Here is a 26,937-nt window from a genome sequence, read left to right as displayed (position 1 = left end):
CAACCCTCCGATTGCTGGCACGGCCACTCTACCAACTTCGCCACGCCGTCCCAACATATAAAATTAGCTACAAAGCGAGCATAAAACATGACATTAGCATACTTCCAAGGTGGCACCAAGTAACAAAAACCATGACTTTTAGGTAAAACATCCAGAATTAGCTAAAAAGCTAACATAAAACATTAGCATGTTTAAGTTAGCATGCTAATATAAAATATGTTAGCATACTTCCAAGATGGCGCCAAGCATAAACAATCCATGATTTTTAGGTTTAAACATACAAATTTAGCTGAAAAAGTTAGCATGCTAACGTTAACATGATGACATAAGACCAGTTAGCGTTCTTCCAAGATAGTGCTAAGTATTAAAATGCACTTATTTTAGGTGAAACATTTTTTTTTAAATTGCTAAAAAGTTAACATAAAACGTTAGCATGACACAGTTATCATGATACAGTTATCATGTTGATATAAGAGACGAGCTATTGCAAGGAATTTAGGGATTTCACCATCTACGGTCCGTAATATCATCAAAAGGTTCGGAGAATCACTGCACGTAAGCGCTGATATTACGGACCTTCGATCCCCCAGGCGGTACTGCATCTAAAAGCGACATCAGTGTGTAAAGGATATCACCACATGGGCTTAGGAACACTTAAAATAAACTAAAAATAAACACTGTCAGTAACTACAGTTGGTCGCCACATCTGTAAGTGCAAGTTAAAACTCTATGCAAAGCGAAAGCCGTTCATCAACAACAACCAGGAACGCAGCCAGCTTCGCTGGGCCCGAGCTCATCTAAAATGGACTGATGCAAAGTGGAAATGTGTTCTGTGGTCTGACGAGTCCACATTTCAAATAGTTTTTGGAAACTGTGGACGCCGTGTCCTCCGGAACAAAGAGGAAAAGAACCATCCGGAATGTTCTATGCGCAAAGCCAGCATCTGTGATGGTATGGGGGTGTATTAATGCCCAAGACATGGGTATCTTACACATCTGTGAAGGCACCATTAATGCTGAAATGTACATACAGGTTTTGGAGCAACATATGTTGCCATCCAAGCAACGTTATCATGGACGCCCCTGCTTATTTCAACAAGACGATGTCAAGCCACGTGTTACAACAACGTGGCTTCATGGTAAAAGAGTGAGGATACTAGACTGGCCTGCCTGTCGTCCAGACCTGTCTCCCATTGAAAATGTGTGTCGTATTATGAAGCCTAAAATACCACAACCGAGACCCCGGACTGTTGAACAAGTTAAGCTGTACATCAAGCAAGAATGGGTAAGAATTAAGTTAAAGTTTTAAAGTACCAATGATTGTCACACACACACTAGGTGTGGTGAAATGTGTCCTATGCATTTGACCCATCCCCTTGTTCACCCCCTGGGAGGTGAGGGGAGCAGTGAGCAGCAGCGGTGCCGCGCCCGGGAATAATTTTTGGTGATTTAACCCCCAATTCCAACCCTTGATGCTGAGTGCCAAGCAGGGAGGTAATGGGTCCCATTTTTATAGTCTTTGGTATGACTCGGCCGGGGTTTAAACTCACAACCTACCGATCTCAGGGCGTACACTCTAACCACTAGGCCACTGAGTAGGTTTTCCACCTGAAAAGCTTCAAAATTGGTCTCCTCAGTTCCCAAACGTTTACTGAGTGTTGTTAAAAGGAAAGGCCATGTAACACAGTGGTAAAAATGCCCTTTTCCCAACTGTTTTGCAATGTGTTGCTGCCATTAAATTCTACATTAATGACTATTTGCTAAAAAAAACTAAGTTTCTCAGTTCGAACATTAAATATCTTGTCTTTGCAGTCTATTCAATTGAATATAAGTTGAAAAGGATTTGCCAATCATTGTATTATTTTTATTTACGCACAACACAACGTGCCAACTTCACTGGTTTTGGGTTTTGTAATATTTAGGTATTTTTCTCACTTTATGCGTATTTGCTGCATTGTGAGCCCCCTCATACTTGCCGTATTAGAATGCATGAAAAAAGAAAACGTGTTATTGTCTTACATAGGGATTGTGATTAGAGATGTCCGATAATATTGGCCTGCCGATATTATCGGCCGATAAATGTGTTAAAATGTAATATCGGAAATTATCGGTATCGGTTTTTTTTTATCTGTATCATTTTTTTTTTTTTTTTTTACACTCATTCACACAAAAGGGTTGTTTCTTTCTGTTATTAATATTCTGGTTCCTACATTATATATCAATATATACCAATACAGTCTGCAAGGGATACAGTCCGTAAGCACACATGAGTGTGCGTGCTGCTGGTCCACTAATAGTACTAACCTTTAACATTAATTTTACTAATTTTCATTAATTACTAGTTTCAATGTAACTGTTTTTATATTGTTTTACTTTCTTTTTTATTCAAGAAAATGTTTTTAATTTATTTATCTTATTTTATTTTATTTTAATTTTTTTTTAAAGTACCTTATCTTCACCATACCTGGTTGTCCAAATTAGGCATAATAATGTGTTAATTCCATGACTGTATATATCGGTTGATATCGGTATCGGTTGATATCGGTATCGGTAATTAAAGAGTTGGACAATATCGGATATCGGCAAAAAGCCATTATCGGACATCCCTAATTGTGATTGATAGGCACAATCCCCCATTAAAATACACACTGTATTGAAACCCATTTTTTTCAGGCTTTAGCAGGCCAGAACTGGCCCCCCAGCTTTGAGTTTGACACCTGTGAACTAGATTAACCATCTGTGGCTGTGAAGTGAACACTAGTAAGGTTGTAAATACTGTATAGAGTTGGCTAACCCATGTGGTTCCTGTGGATGTGAACACAAGTGGTAAGTCTTCACACATTTGCAGACTTAAAACTGACCTATAAAGTACTGCATGAATTGGCTCCAGATCCTCTGGTAGAGTTCATCTGCCATCACCTACTCAGTGGCCTAGTGGTTAGAGTGTCCGCCCCGAGATTGGTAGGTTGTGAGTTCAAACCCGCCGGCCAAGTCATATCAAAGACTATAAAAATGGGACCCATTACCTCCCTGCTTGGCACGCGGCATCAAGGGTTGGAATTGGGGGTTAAATCACCAAAAATGATTCCCGGGCGCGGCACCGCTGTTGCTAACTGCTCCCCTCACCTCCCAGGGGGTGAACAAGGGGATGGGTCAAATGCAGAGGACACATTTCACCACACCTAGTGTGTGTGTGACTATCATTGGTACTTTAACTTTAATTTTAACAAAGAAAAAGCTGTGAGTGTGTCACTCGAGGCTCTGTCAGAGGTGACTTATATTCCTCTGCGCAGGAGCACTTTCAGTAAGTCGGCCTGGTCAGTAAGGAGCGCAAATGTGTGGAACTCAGTACCTGAGGAGGTTAAACTGGTCACCACTTACAAGGCCTTCACAAAAAAATTGAAAATGTGGCTTATCAACGCCTACAGCTGCCAGCACTAAAAGATGAGCCCGTTTTGATGCTAAGATAAATGTTATGTTGTAACTTATTATTTTCGTGTCTCCCTATGTCTAGCATTAAAAGATTACAGTTGGTACAAAATGCGGCTGCGAGACTTTTGACAAGAACAAGAAAGTTTGATCATATTACGCCTATACTGGCTAACCTGCACTAGCTTCCTGTGCACTTAAGATGCGACTTTAAGGTTTTACTACTTCCGTATAAAATACTACACGGTCTAGCTCCATCCTATCTGTATTGTACCATATGTCCCGGCAAGAAATCTGCGTTCAAAGAACTCCGGCTTATTAGTGATTCCCAGAGCCCAAAAAAAGTCTGCGGGCTATAGAGCGTTTTCTGTTCGGGCTCCAGTACTATGGAATGCCCTCCCGGTAAAAGTTAGAGATGCTACCTCAGTAGAAGCATTTAAGTCCCATCTTAAAACTCATTTGTATACTCTAGCCTTTAAATAAACCCCCCTTTTTTTAGACCAGTTGATCTGCTGTTTTCTTTTCTCCTTTGCCCCCTCGCCGGGTTATTCCGGTTCCGGTGACCATAGATGAGGTGCTGGCTGTCCAGAGTTGGGACCCGGGGTGGACCGCACGCCTGTGCATCGGTTGGGGACGTCTCTGCGCTACTGACCTGTCTCCGCTCGGGATGGTCTCCTGCTGGCCCCACTATGGACTGGACTCTCACTGTTATGTGGATCCACTAGGGCAGGGGTCACCAACCTTTTTGAAAGCAAGAGCTACTTCTTGGGTAGTGATTAATGCGAAGGGCTACCAGTTTGATACACACTTAAATAAATTGCCAGAAATAGCCAATTTGCTCATTTTACCTTTAACTCTATGTTATTATTAATAATTAATTATATTTACACTTAATTGAACGGTTTAAAAGAAGACAAAACACGAAAAAAATGACAATTACATTTTGAAACATAGTTTATCTTCAATTTCGATTCTTTAAAATTCAAAATTCAACCGAAAAAAAGAAGAGAAAAACTAGCTAATTCCAATCTTTTTGAAAAAATTAAAAAAATAATTTATGGAACATCATAAGTAATTTTTCCTGATTAAGATTAATTTTTGAATTTTGATGACATGTTTTAAATAGGTTAAAATCCAATCTGCACTTTGTTAGAATATATAACAATTGGACCAAGCTATATTTCTAACAAAGACAAATCATTATTTCTTCTAGATTTTCCAGAACAAAAATTTTAAAAGAAATTCAAAAGACTTTGAAATAAGATTTAAATTTGATTCTACAGATTTTCTAGATTTGCCAAAATAATTTTTTTGAATTTTAATCATAATAAGTTTGAAGAAATATTTTACAAATATTCTTCGTCGAAAAAACAGAAGCTAAAATGAAGAATTAAATTAAAATGTATTTATTATTCTTTACAATAAAATAAAAAAAATTACTTGAACATTGATTTAAATTGTCAGGAAAGAAGAGGAAGGAATTTAAAAGGTATATGTGTTTAAAAATCCTAAAATAATTTTTAAGATTGTATTTTTTCTCTAAAATTGTCTTTCTGAAAGTTATAAGAAGCAAAGTTAAAAAATTAATGAATTTATTCAAACAAGTGAAGACCAAGTCTTTAAAATATTTTCTTGGATTTTCAAATTATATTTGAGTTTTGTCTCTCAGAATTAAAAATGTCGGGCAAAGCGAGACCAGCTTGCTAGTAAATAAATAACATTTAAAAAATAGAGTCAGCTCACTGGTAAGTGCTGCTATTTGAGCTATTTTTAGAACAGGCCAGCGGGCTACTCATCTGGTCCTTACGGGCTACCTGGTGCCCACGGGCACCGCGTTGGTGACCCCTGCACTAGGGACTGTACTTAGAGGGGGGGGGGGGGGTTACCCACATATGCGGTCCTCTCCAAGGTTTCTCATAGTCATTCACATCGACGTCCCTTGTGTGGGCTCTGTGCCGAGGATGTCGTTGTGGCTTGTGCAGCCCTTTGAGACTTTTGTGATTTAGGGCTATATAAATAAACATTGATTGATTGATTGATTATTTGATGTTGTATTTTATTCTTTATCCATCCATCCATCTATTTTCTACCGCTTGTCCCTTTGTATATAATTGTGTGCTTTTTTCTTTTCCTCTCTCTTTCTTTTCTTTTAAATTGTAATTTTACTGCCTTTTTTACATCATGGCCAGGGGACTACAGATGAAAACGAGCCTTCTGGCTAATTCTGGCTTTTTTTAACAACGTGTAGTCGTGTGTTTTATGAAATTGCATTGTCCCCTTTGAAATAAACTAATCTAATCTAATCTAATTACTGTAGTGACTAAATAACAGTGACTGAAACAAACATAGTGATTCATTTGGATGAATGGGGTATGTATTTATGTAAACTCTGTTGATATGTTTTATTTATTTAAACACTAAAACATCTTTAGATGGTAAAAAAAAAAAAAATACACACTGTGGCAACAACAAAAATAACAACCAAAAAGTCCTCCTTCAAACACTGGAGGTCACCTCTTAGATTTCATGGCTGCATTGGCTCAGTTTAAATATAGGCAGCATCATGCAACACCACTGTGGGCACCACAGACAAACGCGGGAAGCCGAATCCGAATTGATTGAGGAGGACTCCGTCCAATCAGAGGCCTCGCTCCGGCTGCAGTCGTGCCCCGACTGACCAATTGCAGCGCGCTCGCCGCCGTGTGGGCGGGGCCAAGCACAACGCGTGGTAGTTGTGTGTCGAGAGCAACACAACCCAGACGCTGCCCACTAAAAGACGGAAAGAACTCCAATTTCACCGAAAGTAAGAAGACTTTAATGTTTGTGTTTTTTATCTTACATTTTGCGGCTAACGACACGTTAACCACGGTAATTAGTTAGCGTTATTGTGTAAGCATGGAAAATGGCTAAATTGGGTATTATTGTGTCGTGTTTGACATCCGCTTCTACAATGTCGCCAGGCGGAGCGTTAACGGAAGCCGGAGGTGGTGTTCGCATTTCGGCGTGATAGGTTCCGGCCGGCCGAGCACTGTGTGTGAGTGTGTGAGTGTGTGTGTGTGTGTGTGTGTGTGTGTGTGTGTGTGTGTGTGTGTGTGTGTGTGTTGCCGCCGGGGGGGGCTTGTGTTGTGAGCCGCGATATGACTCGACGAGGCGGAGGCAGCTCCAGGAGGTGTGCGTCCATCCTCCGCTTGCCAAAATCGAGGCAGCCGCAGTCCGACTGCTGCATGCGGCGAGCAGAGTGCGGCACAGGCCGGTGACTTCACGGACGTCACCTTGACAACGCTACACGCTTTGTCCCTCACAAAGACCGACGAGCCTCAAGGGAATGAGTGATGAGATGTGCAATCATGTGCATTGATTCCTTTTTTTGTTGTTGCTATGTTTAAAAAAAAAAAGCTTCAACCTGCACTCGCACTGCAGAAATGTCCACCAAGACAGTCAGAAAGTCAAAAAAATGTCATGCATTTTCAAGTCATCCTGCACAGGAAATGCAAACTATCTTTTGTGGTTTGGACTTGCTGGAAGCCGTCTTTAGTCACTTCTAGCTGAAGTTTACAGAGAATCTATACCGTATTGCGGCCAAGGTCGTTTTTTTTTCACGGCAGTGCTTTTCAACCTTTTTTGAGCCAAGGCGTTGAAAAAAATCCAAAATTGATTGATTGATTGAGACTTTTATTAGTAGGTTGCACAGTGAAGTACATATTCCGTACAATTGACCACTAAATGGTAACACCCGAATAAGTTTTTCAACTTGTGTAAGTCGGGGTCCACTTAAATTGATTCATGATACAGATATATACTATCATATATACTATCATCATAATACAGTCATCACACAAGATAATCACATTGAATTATTTACAATCAGGGGTGTGGAGGGGGGTGGACATCAAGTAGTGGACATAGAGAGAGAGAGAGATCAGAAGGCAAAAGAAAAAGTATCTGCATTTGATTGTTTACATTTGATTATTAGCAATCCGGGGAGGGTGTTAGTTTAGAGTTGAAGCTGCCTGGAGGTGAACTTTTATTGCGGTTTTGAAGGAGGATAGAGATGCCCTTTCTTTTATACCTGTTGGGAGCGCATTCCACATTGATGTGGCATAGAAAGAGAATGAGTTAAGACCTTTGTTAGTTCCGAATCTGGGTTTAACGTGGTTAGTGGAGCACCCCCTGGTGTTGTGGTTATGGCGGTCATTTACGTTAAGGAAGTAGTTTGACATGTACTTCGGTATCAGGGAGGTGTAGCGGATTTTATAGACTAGGCTCAGTGCAAGTTGTTTAACTCTGTCCTCCACCTTGAGCCAGCCCACTTTAGAGAAGTGGGCTCTGGGGTGGAGGTCTAGAAGTAACCTGACTAGCTTGTTCTGAGATGTTTGGAGTTTAGATTTGAGGGTTTTGGAGGTGCTAGGGTACCAGGAGGTGCATGCATAATCGAAAAAGGGTTGAACGAGAGTTCCCGCCAGAATCCTCAAGGTGCTTTTGTTGACCAGAGAGGAAATTCTGTACAGAAATCTCGTTCGTTGATTAACCTTTTTGATTACCTTGGTTGCCATTTCGTCACAGGAAAGGTTAGCCTCTAGAATGGAACCTAGGTAGGTGACCTCATCTTTCCTGGTGATGACACTGTCACCTACTTTTATGTTGAAGTCATTGACTCTCTTAAGTTTGATGTGGGACCCAAACAGGATGGATTCTGTTTTACCCAAGTGGATGGATAGCTTGTTGTCAGCGAGCCAGGTGCAAGTTCTACAGAGCTCAGCACTGAGGATTTTCTCCACCTGTGACTTGTCCTTGTCGGATACCAGCAAGGCAGAGTCATCCGCAAACAAAAACAATTCACAGTCGCATGCCGATGACATGTCGTTTATGTATATTAGGAACAGTAAAGGTCCCAATATACTGCCTTGGGGGACTCCACAGCTCACAGAGAGGGGGGGGGACATGGTGCCGTTCACCTCTACCACCTGCTCCCTCCCCTCCAAGTAAGACTGCATCCAGCTCCAATAGGTTTTGTTAAATCCGATTGCTCTGAGCTTATCCAACAGTATAGCGTGGTTAACGGTGTCAAAGGCCTTCTGAAGGTCCAGCATGACCATGCCGCAGTATTTGCCCGCGTCCACCTCATGTTTGATGTGGTCGGTCAGATAGAGAAGGCATGTGTCAGTGGAGTGGTTAGTTCTGAAGCCGGATTGGAATTTGTACATGAGTTTATTAGTGGCAAGGTAACTATCGACCTGTTCATAAACTATTTTCTCCATTACTTTCGAAATGGAGCTGAGAATAGAAACAGGTCGGTAGTTGCCAGGTTCCAATTTGCTTCCTTTTTTAAAGAGGGTAGTTACTCTTGCTATCTTAAAATCTTTTGGTACTTGGCCTTGTGTAATTGATAGGTTTATTATGTGCGTGATGATCAAAAGCACACCACCAGCGGAAATCACAAAAAAAAAGGAAACTCAGTTGACAATAAAAAGTCGTCGTCGCAGTTGTTGGATATGACTTTAAACCAGAGGTGTCCAAACATTTTCCAGCGAGGGCCACATACAGAAAAATTGAAGGATGCGAGGGCCACTTTTATACATTTTGTATATGAAAAATACTTAAAATAAAACAATGTAGGTGAACATATGCTAACATTTGAAAAAAACGTCTACATTTTAGCTTTGTGTTATGGATAACAAAGCAATAAAATCATTCATGATCATTTTAATAATGATTTTGTTTGTATTTATGTTAACTGTGCTCGAAAATAAGCTTGTATTTGCTAATATTGCTATTATACGGTCGACTGAAACACTTTTATAAATGATAAATGGGTTATACTTGTATAGCGCTTTTCTACCTTTAAGGTACTCAAAGCGCTTTGACAGTATTTCCACATTCACCCATTCACACACTGATGGCGGGAGCTGCCATGCTAACCAGCAGCCATCAGGAGCAAGGGTGAAGTGTCTTGCCCAAGGACACAACGGACGTGACTAGGATGGTAGAAGGTGGGGATTGAACCCCAGTAACCAGCAACCCTCCGATTGCTGGCAAGGCCACTCTACCAACTTCGCCACGCCGAGCTTTAGTACACTCAAGAACATATCACGTAACACAAGAAATTTGTACACTTTTTCATCATGACAGGACACACGGAAATCATCAAAAACCTCATACAGTTGTCTGCCATTTTGGTTTTCAGGTCCCATTTTTGGGGGATTTGGTCCCGTTTAATTTAGTATAGTTTTTTGTTCTAATTTGGGACCTGTTTAGTTTGTCTATAGAATGTGTCGCGGGCCAATAAAAACCGAGCTGCGGGCCGCAAATGTCCCCCGGGCCGCACTTTGGACACCCCTGCTTTAAACCATAACCAACCATTACATAATCAAAGTAGGTGTACTGTCACGACCTGTCACATCACGCCGTGACTTATTTTGAGTTGTTTGCTGTTTTCCTGTGTGTACTGTTTTAGTTCTTGTCTTTGGTGGCTTTCTCTCTCTTTTTGGTATTTTCCTGTAGCAGTTTCATGTCTTCCTTTGAGCAATATTTCCCGCATCTACTTTGTTTTAGCAACCAAGAATATTTCAGTTGTTCTTATCCTTCTTTGTGGGGACATTGTTGATTGTCATGTCATGTTCGGATGTACCTTTTGGACGCCGTCTTTGCTCCACAGTAAGTCTTTGCTGTCGTCCAGCATTCTGGTTTTGTTGACTTTGTAGCCAGTTCAGTTTTAGTTTCGTTCTGCATAGCCTTCCCTAAGCTTCAATGCCTTTTCATAGGGGCACTCGCCTTTTATTTTTGGTTTAAGCATTAGACACCTCTTTATCTGCACACTGCCTCCCGCTGTTTCCGACATCTACAAAGCAATTAGCTACCGGCTGCCACCTACTGATATGGAAGAGTATTACACGGTTACTCTGACTAGCTCTATACAGCACCGACACTCAACAACAACAAAATTAGCGGACTATAAAAATATTTTTAACCCAAATGGGTGAAATTAGTCTGGTGTGCCGTGGGAGATTTCAAATTTCACACTCGGCACAATGCAGTCCGAAATGTAGCGTTCTCCTGGCAACCTCCAAACCCAGAGTCGTCCATCAGATTGCCAGATAGAAATGCGTGATTCATCAGTCCAGAGAAGGCGTCTCCACTGCTCTAGAGTCCAGTGGTGACGTGCTTTACACCACTGCATCACACGCTTTGCATTGGACTTGGTGATGTATGGCTTAGATGCAGGTGCTCGGCCATGGAAACCCATTCTCTGCGTACTGTACGTGGGCTAATTGGAAGGTCACATGAATTTGGAGCTCTGTAGCAACTGACTGTGCAGAAAGTCTTTGCACTATGCGCTTCAACATCCACTGACCCCTCTCTGTCAGTTTACGTGGCCTACCACTTGGTGGCTGAGTTGCTGTTGTCCCCAAACTCTTGTTATAATAAAGCCGACAGTTGACTTTGGAATATTTAGGAGCGAGGAAATTTCACGACTGGATTTGTTGCACAGGTGGCATCCTATGACAGTTCCACGCTGGAAATCACTGAGAGCGGCCCATTCTTTCACAAATGTTTGTAGAAACAGTCTCCATGCCTAAGTGCTTGATTTTATACACCTGTGGCCGGGCCAAGTGATTAGGACACCTGATTCTGATCATTTGGATGGGTGGCCAAATACTTTTGGCAATATAGTGTATCTGGGTTCTTCTGTACATGGCCTGAGGCACTGTGCGATGAACGGCTATATGAATAAACATTTATTGATAATTGACCAGCTAAACAGCTTCCAAAAATAACCGTTTTTGTTTTTTGATGTACAGCTCGGTCTTGTCTGAGAGCAACTGTAGTTTTCAGTTCAGGATATTTCTGGCATGTTAACATTTTGCACTGTTGCACACACATGTTAGACTTATTCTGCTTGAGCAGCTATACAGTAAAGAGCTGCAGGCTTGTCTCCCTATTTCTAGATGGGTGGGGGTGTTGGTGTGGGGAGGGGGCTCTGCAAAAGTCACTGTCACTGAGTCATTGGTTAAGCTAATGATGCAATTTGAGCAGCACTTCGTGTTTCCTGATTAGATCACCTACTTTCGTAGGCCTGGAGATGAAGAAGCGCTGGCTCGGTCGCTCGCTGGATGGCTCTGTTTGATCCAGCGGATACATTTCAAAGGTGATTGGCAATTTACAAGCCAATGGGATGTTATCTAATAATGATATTTTTGTCATCTTCAGCAAATTATTGTGCTGACATTTTAGTTGTATATTGTTGGCGGAAGGTTCATGAACTCGACATTACTAAGCCAAAACATCAAGTGGACAAATTTGTGATGTCACCCACTGGCTTATCCCAGTTAATTAGCGTTTCCCTCAAGTCTGCAGTCTGTCTATGGCGGTGAGTTGCGGAGGTTAGTTGATGTCGTCATCTAATATCAATCATTTGCAATTACATAAGCCTCAGTGTTGGTTTATGCACAGGTTGGTTTGTCATAAGAAATGTGCGACATCATGCTCAAGCAGATGCTGCTGAGGAAGTAGGGCCGGATCAGACTTACCCTTAGAAGCCAGCGCCCAGCATCAACACCCAAGTCTTGACTTGGAACTCGCAGTGATAAAGGAATACTTTTAATTTTTAATTTTCAAAACCAAAATTACTTCATATTATTTACTGCTCACTAGTGTTTCCATATCTGAGTTATTGTGCAGAAATATGGGGAAACATCTACAAGTGTGCGCTTCATTCACTAACGGCATTACAAAAAAGATCAATTAGAATAATACATAATGTTGGCTATAGAGACCATATAAACCATTTATTTATTGAATCACAAATATGGAAATTCAACGATTTGGTGCATTTGCAAACAGCTAAAATTATTTACAAAGCAAACTATAACCTGCTACCCAAGAATGTACAACAATTCTTCTCAACTAAAGAGGATAAATATAACCTTAGAGGAAAATCTAATGTAAAACATTTGTATGCTCGTACAACACTTAAAACCTTTAGCATATCAGTATGTGGAATTAAATTATGGAATGTATTAACCAAATAAATCAAACAAAGCACCAATATGATTCAGTTTAAGAGACTGTTCAAACTACAGGTTTTCACAAAGTACACAGAACAAGAATTATGATGAATATCTTGAACTCTTTTTTTAAATTTGTGTTTTATTTATATATATATATGTATATGTATATATATATATATATATATACATATATATATATATATATATATTTTATTGAGACAAATATTATTTATGGATTTAATATTTGTTTACTTACTATGGTATATTATTTGTTTATTATTTATTTGTTCACTGTTATGTTACAGAGACAAGGAAATAGGATAAAATTGCTATGGTATGAAAAGGGGTAGGATTAAATAAACTCAGCTTCTTCCTACTCCTTTTCGGACGTGCTGTAATGAAACAACTGGAAACATGTGATGAATTACATTGTATTGTATGCATGTTCGAAATAAACTCAAACTGAACTGAACTAAACTGAATACAATATACATTCATTTTGGTGAACATTTACGGACCTGTGAACCCAAAAAGGTCTCAGTCGATAAAATGATAAAAAATAAGTAATATTTTTTCAACTCTTCACCTTGGCCAGTGTTTGCAAAAGTGTGTTTTGAAGGAAAAAAGTAAGTGTTTGCGTGTGGACAAGAGGCTTAAACGCAAGGCCTGGCTTCAGCTGTAGGCGAGACACTGAGGCACAGTTAAAGAAACATGTGACCAACTGGACAGAAATGGCCAGAATGCCCCAGAACAGAGTGCGATGGGGCTGGGTTATATGGCTGAAAAAGTATATCTCTATATATTTTTACTTAAACTCGATATTCGATTTATATCTCGATATATTTTCCGGTGAAAGTATACATATAAATATATGAATTTTTGAGCGAGATTCACTGAAATTGATGTAAATGACAACTGTACTGTAAACAGTCAGTGGAAATTTTATTAACCCAGTTAGTCAAGATGGGTATTAACAGCACAGAAAATAAACTGTTTAAGTACACAAAATTATATAACATAAATAAAATAGAAAAATCTTCTTTCTATTTAAAATAAATAACATAGCTGTGCAAATAATACAAAATATATCAAACTCAGATTAAAAAAAATACATTTGCAGGCAGGCACTTTTTAATTCCCAGTCGACGATGTAGTGGACTGTCACACACGTACGGTTCTGGTCAGCGCCAAGTAAGTGATTTGACTTACTTGTGCGGCTATGATCTTCCTCACTTCGGCATACGTTTTTGGCAGCATTTCTCATGCGAAATATGCCCGGCTTGGCAACTCGAGAACAGTTTTGATTTGGGTTTACATGTTAAACAACTCAAATTAATGTTTTATCCAGACGCATACATTTGTCCAAATGTGGCGAAGTAGACGATATGTGGGTTTCCTGGACGTGGTCTATATCGCTAAAAGAAAAATCTAAAGAAGAGAATCCCTCTGCCATCTTTCACTAGTTTTTTTAATATATAAATCGCCCGCTTGAATATTTCCTCTTCTCTTCTACGACTCTCTCATTGTCATTTGGGATGTCTGTTGTGATTTCCCTTCCTGGTTCCATGACACACCCTCTGATTGGCCTGTCCCTAATGTTTTGCTCTAATCTTAACCGATCGTGACTCATCATAGTAAACAACCAACCAATCATGGATGTTCTTATACGTGCAAGCACGTCTTGGAAGGGGAGGGGTTTAGTAGCCCATGGAGTTTTGAGAGGGGTGGGAAGCGGGGGAGAACAAGGAACTCAACAAATAAGCGGCGTTCGGTCATTTTAACGTGAAATAAATTATATCGATATTTTCTTAATTCATCTTGTTTAAAAATATATCGATATATCTTACAAACTCGATATATCGTCCAGCCCTAATGGCAAGTGGTCGTCAATGGAGCAAAGAGCATAGGTTGATAGATATTTCAGTCTGCTTCATTGATCGCCATTATCTTAAAATTGGCGCGCTTGTGTGCGAGGAAAAGAAAAGCTCTCATTCGTCATTAAATGACACCTGTTTGATTTATGTATACATCTCTAGTCTTTGAATATGAGACAATTTGTCTTTTCGAGTCTTTTTTCAGAGAAAAAAAAGGGTTATATTCAGATCAATAAATCAAATCAAATCAACTTTATTTATAAAGCACATTTAAAATTGACCACAGGGGTAGCCAAAGTGCTGTACAATGGGCAAGTTAAAAGATAATACGAGAACCGAGCAAACACAACACAACACAAACAGAGCAATAAATAACTAAAATAAATACAACATAAAAACAGGTTCACAGCAGGTGTATTATGGGGCGCCATAGCAGGATGGATATCACTCAGTGTTAAAAGCCATGGAATAAAAGTATGTTTTTAAGAGAGATTTAAAAACAGGAAGAGAGGAGGCCTGTCTAACACTCAGAGGTAGGTCGTTACAGAGCTTGGGAGCAGCAGCGGCGAAAGCTCTGTCACCTCTAAGCTTCAGCCTTGTGTCAGGGACCGTCAGTATCAGCTGATCTTAGGGATCGGGTGGGGCAGTAAGGCTGAAGGAGGTCGGAGAGATATGTTGGAGCGAGGTTGTTTAGACATTTAAAAACAAATAGAAGGAGTTTAAAATGTATTCAATATCAATACGGTAATACAGGCTGCTGTGCCTCTGGCAAACTAAAATTTGCGATGTCATTGGTGCTTGTCCTTTTTTCATGTAACCAAATCTTACTGCATAGTGATCCTGCAGAATAAAGGGTACCACATTTCATGACATTGAACAAGTGTCAAGTATAGCAAAGATGAACAAGGATTATGGTGACAATGAAACGACCTAGAAAGTAGCCAAGGACTCCTGTTTCCGATCATCTTTCTGTGTGCTGTGTCATGGAGATACAGCTAACCATTCTGCTATTTTTGGAATACCGGTACACCTTGTTTCCAAATGTGCATTAACAGGAATTGCTTTCCATAATAGAAAACAGATCACACAAATGTTAATTATGCCCATTATTTTTCCATACAACAAGAACAACTTTGGATATTTTACCATTATTCAAACAGTATTCTGTCCTGCTTATTACTTGGGATTGGTGAATACAAAATAATGTGCTGCCTTTATATAAACTCAGAGCTGCAACTTTAATTTTGAGTTTATTTAAATTGTAATGTTGTTTGACTATTTATTATACAGAGAAATTAATCAACATACAGTATTTGTTTGGACAGCCTTAACATGCATCTACTTAAACCACCCACTTGTTTTTCTAATTGTACAAAATGTACTTACAGACCATTCTCTTTGTGAGCGCCTCTTCTTTACACACAAACACGCCAGGCTCTTAGTGATAATGGCAGAGAGAACTGATGCTCAAATGCGTGCTAATATCACACTTGAGTTCATGCTGACGCAGCTTGTTTCCATTAGAGGACATGTTTTTTATGCAAGGCCAAGCACTGAGGACAATGTGTGGACACAGGACTTTAGAAGCTTATCGTACAAAAAGTAATGTACTGTACTCGCAGGTGCATCAATGGTCAATGTGCTGGATCTTAGTGTAGGATTTCATGATACATTCTTGTGGCCCATTGTGGAAAAGTACATTTAAAAACGTAATTAAACGATATGAAGAACTAATGCAACGGTTAAATGTTGACGCTGCAATTGCTCGACACCTAATGCGACCCAGGATCCGTTCAAGAGCCCACCTTCCTACTCAGCCACCTGTTCAGTCAGTCACCTGGTGAACAGAACAGTCTGCTCTAAAAAAAATCAATTACTAAACCCTCTATTTGCATCACGGCAGTTTGTGCTTACCATGAATTGATTAATGCGGACCCCGACTTAAACAAGTTGAAAAACTTATTCGGGTGTTACCATTTAGTGGTCAAGTGTATGGAATATGTACTTCACTGTGCAATCTACTAATAAAAGTTTCAATCAATCAATCAATGCTATAGGACACATAATAAAATAGCTTTTTAGAAATGCGGATTGTGCGGATATTTTATATAAATTATTAGGGCTCTCAAAATATATTTTATTTAAATCAGATAATCACATATTAATTTAGATTAATAATTATTAATCACAGGTTATTACTCTTTTGCATGATTTAATAACTTTAACTTAACCACAATATTTGAACAAAAATGTAATGCAGTTATTTGCTAAAAACTTGGTAATAGTTTTATCCAAAGTCAGGTCGGAATTTATTTGGGAATACAATTCCCCATCAAGTAGGACTACATCAAAGTCTCCTCACTCATTTTTGCACGTGTGTGCTGCCGTAACAGTACAAAGTTAGCGGTCAGTATTCGTCTCTACAGAGTTTGGTAAATATATCCCTGTAAGTAGAAATACACTTACTATTTCATGTCAATTTGGTTCCGTTAAAATCAAATTTGATAAACGTTTGTACAAGTTCGCTCTGCTAATTTTCGTCAGCCTATCAATGAGCTGGTCTTTTTGATGAAGATGCCCATATCGGCTGTACAGATTTACTTTAGAAAAGACAAGTGTGGGATACTTCTCTTGTTGCCTTATTTGTATTTGACTTTATTAAATTGATTTATATTATTATTTGGTGCAGCCGGGGAGCAGGAGGGGATAGAAAGAGAAAAAAAGGAAGACAGAGGGGGAAATTGCAGGGACAAGAGGGGGAAAAGACAGAGACAACAACAACAAACACAACAATAATAACAAGAACAACATCAGCAAATAGGATATGTACAAATATGATGGTAAAAGTGATAGCAAAGAAGCAGTTGGTGAAATAAATATTAATAACACAGAAATGACAATGACCATTATTACACTACAAATGGAGAAATTAAAATACCAATAGAAATAGCACTATTGATCATGGATAATAACAATAATTACCTCTGTTATCAACGATGCAATTGTTTCCAATGCAACAATACATATGTGTAATGATAACTTGAAATTAGGGATGTCCGATAATATCGGACTGCCGATATTATCGGCCGATAAATGCTTTAAAATGTAATATCGGAAATTTATCGGTTTCAAAATTATCGGTATCGGTTTCGAAAAGTAAAATTTATGACTTTTTAAAACGCCACTGTGTACACGGACGCAGGGAGAAGTACAGAGCGCCAATAAACCTTAACAGCACTTCATTTACGTGCCGGGCCAGTCACATAATATCTACGGCTTTTCACTCACACAAGTGAATGCAAGGCATACTTGGTCAACAGCCATACAGGTCACACTGAGGGTGACCGTATAAACAACTTTAACACTGTTACAAATATGCGCCACACTGTGAACCCACACCAAACAAGAATGACAAACACATTTCGGGAGAACATCCGCACCGTAACACAACATAAACACAACAGAACAAATACCCAGAACCCCTTGCAGCACTAACTCTTCCGGGGCGCTACAATATACACCCCCGCTATCCCCCCAATCCCGCCCACCTCAACCTCCTCATGCTCTCTCAGGGAGAGCATGTCCCAAATTCCAAGCTGCTGTTTTGAGGCATGTTAAAAAAAATAATGCACTTTGTGACTTCAATAATAAATATGGCAGTGCCATGTTGGCATTTTTTTCCATAACTTGAGTTGATTTATTTTGGAAAACCTTGTTGCATTGTTTAATGCATCCAGCGGGGCATCACAACAAAATTAGGCATTATAATGTGTTAATTCCACGACTCTATATATCGGTGTCAGTTGATATCGGAATCGGTAATTAAGAGTTGGACAATATCGGATATCGGCAAAAAAGCCATTATCGGACATCTCTACTTGAAATGCAAAAGAAAGCAGATAAATGGAGGGAAAGAAGGAGAAGCGAACTGTATTAACCTTGTACATTGTTATATCATCAATTATGTAAATGATATGATGACATCATATTGACACTGCCCCGATCACGCCCCCACCACACCTCTAGCTAAGCCCCCACCACAAAAAGTATATTGGCAATCTGTGGGAAGCACTGACATGTATAGAATAAAAGATACATGTAATCATCTCCTAAATTCATAAAATGGGTTTATCTAACAAAATAGTTAACATATTTTTGGGTCTTTAATCTAAAAAAAACACAATCATCAAACACAGACCTCCTGACCTCTTCACACATCTGAAATGGAAAATGTTGTATGTACTGACTGTATTTAGCACGATGGCTAACTGTTTGTCCTGCTAGTGCGACTCCAAGGAGACAGCAAAACTGCGTGTTGTGCAGGCTTTTTAAAACAACGCTGAGCACTCCACGGGAGTGAAACAAGTGATATGAGGCGACCGACTACAGCAGCCCTGGAAAATTGTGTTATTGCGACCGGCCAGGTAGTCAGTTGGTCATAGCACCGCATCACGGTGCTTCAAGCCCAGCTGCTGTTGCTCTTTTGCTTCTGCTGCTTTTAAAAGTGCTTTATTCTTTTGATCATTCTTGTCTTTGACTTTTTAAATGTTCATATTGCCAACGATCGCCCTCATTTAATCGTGGCAGCCAACATCGCGATTAAAATTTGATTAATTGTGCCGCGCATTGGATGAAAAAAGTTAAAGTTGGTAAAAAAAAATAAAGTCTTTTAATCAATACAGAAATTTTATTTTTGGTAACACTTTAGTATGGGGAACATATTCTAAGTAACAAAGACTTCATTTAGGTTTATTTGGTTAGGGTTCGGGTTAGGTTTAGTTGTATAATAAGGCCATGCAGAATAAGGCATTAAAGGCCTACTGAAAGCCACTACTACCGACCACGCAGTCTGATAGTTTATATATCAATGATGAAATCTTAGCATTGCAACACGTGCCAATACGGCCGGCTTAACTTATAAAGGGCAATTTTAAATTTCCCGGGAAATATCCGGCTGAAAACGTCTCGGTATGATGACGTTTGCGCGTGACGTCACGGATTGAGCGGAAGTATTGGGACACCATTGTGTCCCAATACAAACAGCTCTGTTTTCATCGCAAAATTCCACAGTATTCTGGACATCTGTGTTGGTAAATATTTTGCAATTTGTTTAATGGACAATGAAGACAGCAAAGAAGAAAGCTGTAGGTGGGATCGGTGTATTAGCGGCTGGCTACAGCAACACAACCAGGAGGACTTTGAGTTGGATAGCAGACGCGCTACCGTGAGTACGCGGCTTTCTTCCAAACATTTGATCGCTTGCCCTTCCATGCGTGCCGCTATGTGCATGTCACGTACGTAACTTTGGGGAAATATATGTGCTGTATGAACTTTGCGAAAGTGAACGATACTTTGGGCTGTGGGATTGAGTGTGTTGTGCGGGTGTTTGATTTGTATTGGCGGGTTATATGGACGGGAGGGGGGAGGTGTTTGTTATGCGGGATTAATTTGTGGCATATTAAATATAAGCCTGGTTGTGTTGTGGCTAATAGAGTATATATATGTCTTGTGTTTATTTACTGTTTTAGTCATTCCCAGCTGAATATCAGGTCCCACCCGCCTCTCACAGCATCTTCCCTATCTGAATCGCTTCCACTGCCCTCTAGTCCTTCACTCTCACTTTCCTCATCCACGAATCTTTCATCCTCGCTCAAGTGAATGGGGTAATCGTCGTTTTCTCGGTCCGAATCGCTCACGCTGCTGGCGTCCATGATTGTAAACAATGTGCAGATGTGAGGAGCTCTTCAACCTGTGACGTCACGCTACTTCCGGTACAGGCAAGGCTTTTTTTTTATCAGCGACCAAAAGTTACGAACTTTATCGTCGATGTTCTCTACTAAATCTTTTCAGCAAAAATATGGCAATATCGCGAAATGATCAAGTATGACAAATAGAATGGACCTGCTATCCCCGTTTAAGTAAGAAAATCGCATTTCAGTAGGCCTTTAATAAGTACTTAATGACTAATTAAGAGCCAATATGTTACTAATTTGCATGTTAATAAGCAACTAATTAATGGTGAATATGTTCCCCATGGTGTTACCGTATTTTTCAAGTCCACTCAACTTTGAGGCACTTTCAATAAAAGTGAAATGAGCACAACGAGCTGTTCTTCTTTGCTCTCCATCCCACACGTTTTATTGTTACCGCTTTGCAGCTCACTCAGTTTTACTGAAAGCATATACTTACTCCTGTGCTGACTATGCACAGGGGGTGTGTGTCAGTGTGTGTGTGTGTGTGTGTGTGTATACAGAGGGAGGGGCATTTCCTCTAATGCATCTTCCCAACTCACACATTTTATTCAGGCTGCTCCTTCCACCCTCTTTCCTTCTCACTCATTGTCTCGTGTCACTTCTTTCTGTCTTCCTCATGCCCGACACTCGCATGCTCGTCACACTCAGGCACGCAACCCCAGTTCCACGTTATCATCATACGCCGCATCCGCTAGACTTGTATTATTCATTGTGTCCTTCTCCCTCCCCGTCTTCTCTCCATCTCTTCCACCGCTCACTGTTTTTGGAATTCTCGGCCAGTGATTCGCCGTGATAGCTACTGTTGTTTTTTTGTCATTTTAATTTTTTTTTTGCATTTATATCCTTCCGGGTCTGCTCTCTGCGTCAGGAATCTGCTGCTGACTGAGGTGGGTTTTCTTTTTTTCACAGCATCGGTTCTGTCTGTCGCTCTCTCTCCCGCTTCCTCTCTCTCCCCGTTCTTGCTGTTGCGTTCTCATATCCTTGTCCACGCTGTCTCTTGTATGTAACATTTACTGCATATTAGCAAGGCTGAACAGCTACGACCCGTGGAAGTCCGTATGGTTGATCGGGTTGCTGCTGCATTGAAAGCTGTCTTTACGTACCTTATTGCGCTGGTATTTACTTCGCTCGCGCCCTCATTCGTCCTTACCGCGTTGTCTGAATGTTGTCATGGTGTATGCATGCTTTCGCCATTTAAATCCTCAGCTGTAGGATTGATTTTAAAAAAAAATAGACCACTTGAGCGTGTGAAGAGTCTCAGACAAGGAATTTATTTATTTATTTTTTTTTTCTCTTCACCTCACCTCAGTTGCCCTGCCAGCACTGCTGTCGATACCACTGCAATTTTATCTGATGCAGTTCCACAGCCAACAACACCCAGAAGACAAGTTCAAGCTACTTTTCTGTAAGGTTGAGAGCAGTCATTACTGCAGGCCAGTATCTGTGTGTTTTGTACAGAATGCATGGATGCCAGCCATGCAAAGGAGACGCAGGCTGCAGGTGTTCTTTTTGGTGCATTAAGCTGTTGGAGACGCGAAGGAGGAAAGAAATGCTACTAAAAGGCAAAACAAACAAGTAGTAGGCGTTTTTAAAATTGACACTTGGTGTACCTACTCAGTGGCCTAGTGGTTAGAGTGTCCGCCCTGAGATCGGTAGGTTGTGAGTTCAAACCCCGGCCGAGTCATACCAAAGACTATAAAAATGGGACCCATTACCTCCCTGCTTGGCACTCAGCATCAAGGGTTGGAATTGGGGGTTAAATCACCAAAAATGATTCCCGGGCGCGGCACCGCTGCTGCCCACTGCTCCCCTCACCTCCCAGGGGGTGAACAAGGGGATGGGTCAAATGCAGAGGACAAATTTCACCACACCTAGTGTGTGTGTGACAATCATTGGTACTTTAACTTTTAACTTTAACTTAACAATCAGTAATGCGGACACCGTATAGCTCCGTTGTGGTGAAGAAGGAGCTGAGCCGGAAGGCAAAGGACTCAATTTACCGGTCGATCTACGTTCCCATCCTCACCTATGGTCATGAGCTTTGGTTTATGACCCAAAGGACAAGATCACGGGTACAAGCGCCCGAAATGAGTTTCCTCCGCCGGGTGGCGGGGCTCTCTCTTAGAGATGGGGTGAGAAGCTCTGTCATCCGGGAGGAGCTCAAAGTAAAGCCACTGCTCCCCCACACGGAGAGGAGCCAGATGAGGTGGTTCGGGCATCTGGTCAGGATGCCACCCGAACGTCTCCCTAGGGAGGCGTTTAGGGCACGTCCGACCGGTAGGAGGCCACGGGGGGAGACCCAGGACACGTTGGGAAGACTGTCTCCCGGCTGGCCTGGGAACACCTCGGGATCCCCCGGGAGGAGCTGGACGAAGTGGCTGGGGAGAGGGAAGTCTGGGCTTCCCTGCTTAGGCTGCTGCCCCCGCGACCCGACCTCGGATAAGCGGAGGAAAATGGATGGATGGATGGTGTACAATCCGCTTTCTTTGACTACAAGATGACAATTTGTTTTGGTTCCGATTGATGTACTTGTTATATATTTGTTTTATGATGATGACCAAGGCTCTACACCAGTCAAGTCAATGTACTGTAGGTCTCCAGCCTGTCATTTTGATTGAGCACTTCAATGAGCAAGAGTTTTTCCATTACTTTTTTTACAAATAGTTTTACAGTGTTGTTGAATTCATAATATATTATGACGTGTCTTTAGTGAAACTTGTTGAAATACCTCAGTCAGCCAAGAGTTCACAAACATAAGGTATGACTTCATGCTTTGTTTCATCTTGTTTCTGTATAGCTTTTTTGTAAAAGAATGTCTACTGTGTGGAAGTGACTTTTTAATAGGGATGTGTCGCTCTGCCACTGGTCAATATCGGCGTATTTTTGTGAAAAAGTATTGTTGTTAAATAAGGTTTAAAAACACAAGATAGTCTCAAACAAAGGTCACTTTCTCTTGGTGAATAGGCTAACTGATATTAAGGCTGAAACGACGCGTCGACGTAGTCGACGTCATCGGTTACGTAAATACGTCGACGCCGTTTTTGTGCGTCGACGCGTCGCATAATGACGTCACACTACCGTCATGGCGAAGCGCAAAGCAGACGATCAAAGAAGACGATGCGAGCGTTGCGAGCGAGGGGGGAAAAGCATGCCAAAAGTGTGGGAGTACTTCAATAAACGGCCTAATAATGTTGTTGTATGCACACTGTGTCGAGCGGAAATGGCCTATCATAGCAGCACAACGGCTATGAACGAACATTTGAAAAGAAAACCATCAACTAGTCAATCGTCCGCGCGAGCATACGTTGTCATCATTACACAAAAACATGAATGTGCCATTTGTATCTGCTAGGGGTGTAACGGTACGTGTTTTGTATTGAACCGTTTCGGTACGGGGCTTTCGGTTCGGTACGGGGGTGTACCGAACGAGTTTCTAAGCTAAAGTCTTAACAAGCTGCTTTGCTCCGTCTGCCTCTGTCTCAGCACGCAGCATTGTCCCACCCACACAACCATCTGATTGGTACACACGCAGCATTGTCCCACCCACACAACCATCTGATTGGTACACACGAAGCATTATCAGCCAATCAGCAGTGCGTATTCAGAGCGCATGTAGTCAGCGCTTCAGCGTCTAGCAGATAGGTGTTTAGCAGGTGAGCATCAGGCAGCGGACTCTCCCCAAATGATAATAAACACCTCCCAGTCAACTACTAGTAACATCACTATGAGCCCGTTGACCTTCTAGAAACTTAAACTGCAGCTCAGCTCGCTCGAAATCCTGGCTTGAGGTGAAGGCTAATTAGCTCTCAGTTCCAGCCACATCGACCCCTTCTGAGCGCCTATTTTCAGCTGCTGGGAATATTATAAACAAGAAAAGAACCAAACATGTACACATGCTAACCTTTCTTCATTACAACTGTTAGACACTCACTGGAATGAGTAGAATTGGTTATTGTGTACTGTGTTGGACTGGATGTTTATTTTGCACATTTTAAAAGCAATGTTTAATGTTTACAGTACTCCAGAATATTTAGATTGGCACTTTTTTGTATTGGATGTTTATCTTTATTTTTGCACATTTTAGCAAATAAGCAATACTTTCACTTTTGTTGAAATGTTTACACTGTTGTTACAGAATATTTCGTTTTGCACTTTTTTGTATTGGATGTTTATCTTTATTTTTGCACATTTTAAAGCAAAATAAGCAATACTTTTACTTTTGAAATGCTTATACTATTGCAGAATATTAAGATTTGCACTGGATGTTGACTTTTATATTTGCACATTAAAAAGCAAATAAGCTACTTTTAATTTTGTTAAATGTTAAAAGTTTTAAATGTTTACATTGTTACAGAATATTTAGTCATGTTGTTGTCAATGTTGACTGAGTGGCCATACTTCTTTTTTTTTGTAAATAAAAGCCATGCCTTTTGAAAAAACGGGCCTACATTTATTTTTTCATCTTCATTTTGAATAAAAAAATAATCGGCAAAAGGAAAAAATAATCTATAGATTAATCGAAAAAATAATCTATAGATTAACCGATTAATCGAAAAAATAATCTATGGATTAATCGATAGAAAAATAATCGTTAGCTGCAGCCTTAACTGATATTGCTGGTAAAATGCGGATGTAATGTCAGTGAACAATGCTATGCTAGTGTTGCTAACTAGGGGTGTAACGATTCGTTTTAACAGCGATTCGATTTGATATCATATTTGTGGTTGCCGATACGATTCTGGGACAATCTAATTTTTTAGAACAATGCACACCACAACGTTTCTGTGAGTTGAGTTAAAATACACATTTATGGCACCTCTGAAATGTATTTAGAATTGGTGAAAAATACTACATTGTAGGGTTGTACGGGGTACCGGTAGACACTTGTGATTTAGGGCTATATAAATAAACATTGATTGATTGATTGATATTAGTATAGTACTGCGATACTAATGAATCATATTCGATACTATACCGATACTATACCGCCTCTGAAAAGTACCGGTCTGCCCCCCACCCCCGTAAGTTTCTTCCAAGTATCATCCCTGCAGGACGAGGAATAGCTAAACATGCTTCACTACACACCGTAGCTCACCGGCGTCAAAATGTAAACAAACGCCATTGGTGGATCTACACCTAACATCCACTGTAATGATACAAAGTACAGTAGCGTATCTAGTCGATACTACTATTATTACGTCAATATTTTTTGGCATCACAACATCAACCTCAGAGGACAAAGCTACGAACAATGGGAGACCGTGCTTTCTGCTCCGCCGCTCCCAGTCTGTGGAACGCTCTCCCTGACCACATGAGGGCACCACAGACTGTGGATGCTTTTAAAAAAGGATTAAAAACCCTTCTTTAAAAAAAAAAAAAAAAAAAAAGAGCCTTTTTTTAGATATATGCATACTAGTTTTAGCTATTTGGCTGTTCTAGTTTTTATTTTTATTTATATTTTTTTAATTATCTTTTTATTTTTATTTTTTTTAATACACTGTAGCACTTTGAGGTTGTTTACTCAATGTAAAGTGCTTTTTACAAATAAAATCTATTATTATTATTATTATTATTATTACATTTTAACAGAAGTGTAGATAGAACATGTTAAAAGAGAAAGTAAGCAGATATTAACAGTAATTGAACAAATAGATTAATAATCAGTTTTCTACCACTTGTCCTTAATCATTTTGACAAAATAATAGAATGATAAATGACACAATATGTTACTGCATATGTCAGCAGACTAATTAGGAGACTTTGTTTGCTTACTAAAGCACAAGTTGTCTAGTATAGTCACTATTTTATTTAAGGACAAACTTGCAATAAGAAACATATGTTTAATGTACCGTAAGATTTTTTTTTTGTTAAAATAAAGCCAATACTGCAATTTTTTGTGGTCCCCTTTATTTAGAAAAGTACCGAAAAGTATCGAAATAATTTTGGTACCGGTACCAAAATATTGGTATCGGGACAACACTACTACATTGTTTTATATATTTGATCCATCCATGAAAATCATTACCGCAGGTCAAACTTTGTTTTGTTTTTTTAATCAATGTAGTATTGTATGAATAAAGGTCAGTGTTTTTCTGTCATAGCCATCCGTAGTATCAACACTGAATCCATTCAACCATAGTGCGCTTCTGCCAGCGCTCACACTTTGACTGACAAGTCTCTTCTCATGTGAAATGTCTAAAAATAAGGCCGGAGTCAAGTGCAAGCTGTTAGTGATGTTAGCCGGAGTTCCGTCAGCTTGGTGAGTGAGGAGCAATAACTGAAAAGGCATCCATCCACTGATGCCTAATGCTCAAGCTGTGGAATCACAGTCGGGAGGTTGGGGGGATGACACTGACTGGCCACTGGCATCTTTTGACATTTCCACTCAGCTCAACACCACACTAATGTAGGCCCTGACACGCTTTACGACGTTACTCTTTTGGATGCTCCAGTGGGGGTGTTTCCTAAACTGAGCTCAGTAATCATTCTGCTGTTGAGATTTAGTGGCCTGTTTAGCTTCATTAGCCTGCTTTTCAGTTCCCAAGAGGCAAGACATACAGGAACCACATTGGTCACACATTTATTTGACATGTGGGCTTTCTAGCTTTTATATATTCAAAACCATTCCTTCTTAATAGTGACCCCAGGTGAATTAGTGACGATAATACGGGACAAAGTTTTGAAGACAATGTGGCCTTCATGACTGTGGTTGTCATTGTAGTCTTGTGGACTAGGTGTGTAACAAACGTTCACAAAACTCTATTTGTAATCAAAAGTCGGTGACGTCATCGCTCATGTTTTTACCAACATAAATGAACGTGCGCATGTCAGTACTACCAGTGACTGCCGACCAACAGGAATATACCATTGGCAG

General features: G+C 40.2%; 1 protein-coding gene across 4 annotated transcripts in view; it reads left to right on the top strand.

The window, feature by feature from the left end:
* Nucleotides 1-5,953: 5,953 nt before the first annotated feature.
* kcnab2a (potassium voltage-gated channel subfamily A regulatory beta subunit 2a) overlaps nucleotides 5,954-26,937 on the top strand; it is a 195,507-nt gene continuing 174,523 nt past the window's right edge. For 2 of the 4 annotated variants that reach the window (XM_062038247.1, XM_062038244.1), the window contains exon 1: nucleotides 5,954-6,231. The gene's annotated coding sequence lies outside the window, so the exon portion shown is untranslated. The other 2 variants (XM_062038246.1, XM_062038245.1) reach the window with 2 other exon arrangements.

This window comes from Entelurus aequoreus, linkage group LG26 (genome assembly GCF_033978785.1).
Source record: "Entelurus aequoreus isolate RoL-2023_Sb linkage group LG26, RoL_Eaeq_v1.1, whole genome shotgun sequence".
Lineage (NCBI taxonomy): Eukaryota > Metazoa > Chordata > Actinopteri > Syngnathiformes > Syngnathidae > Entelurus > Entelurus aequoreus.
Note: the sequence above shows the minus strand (reverse complement) of the source record. Positions and strands in the feature narration are given on the sequence as shown.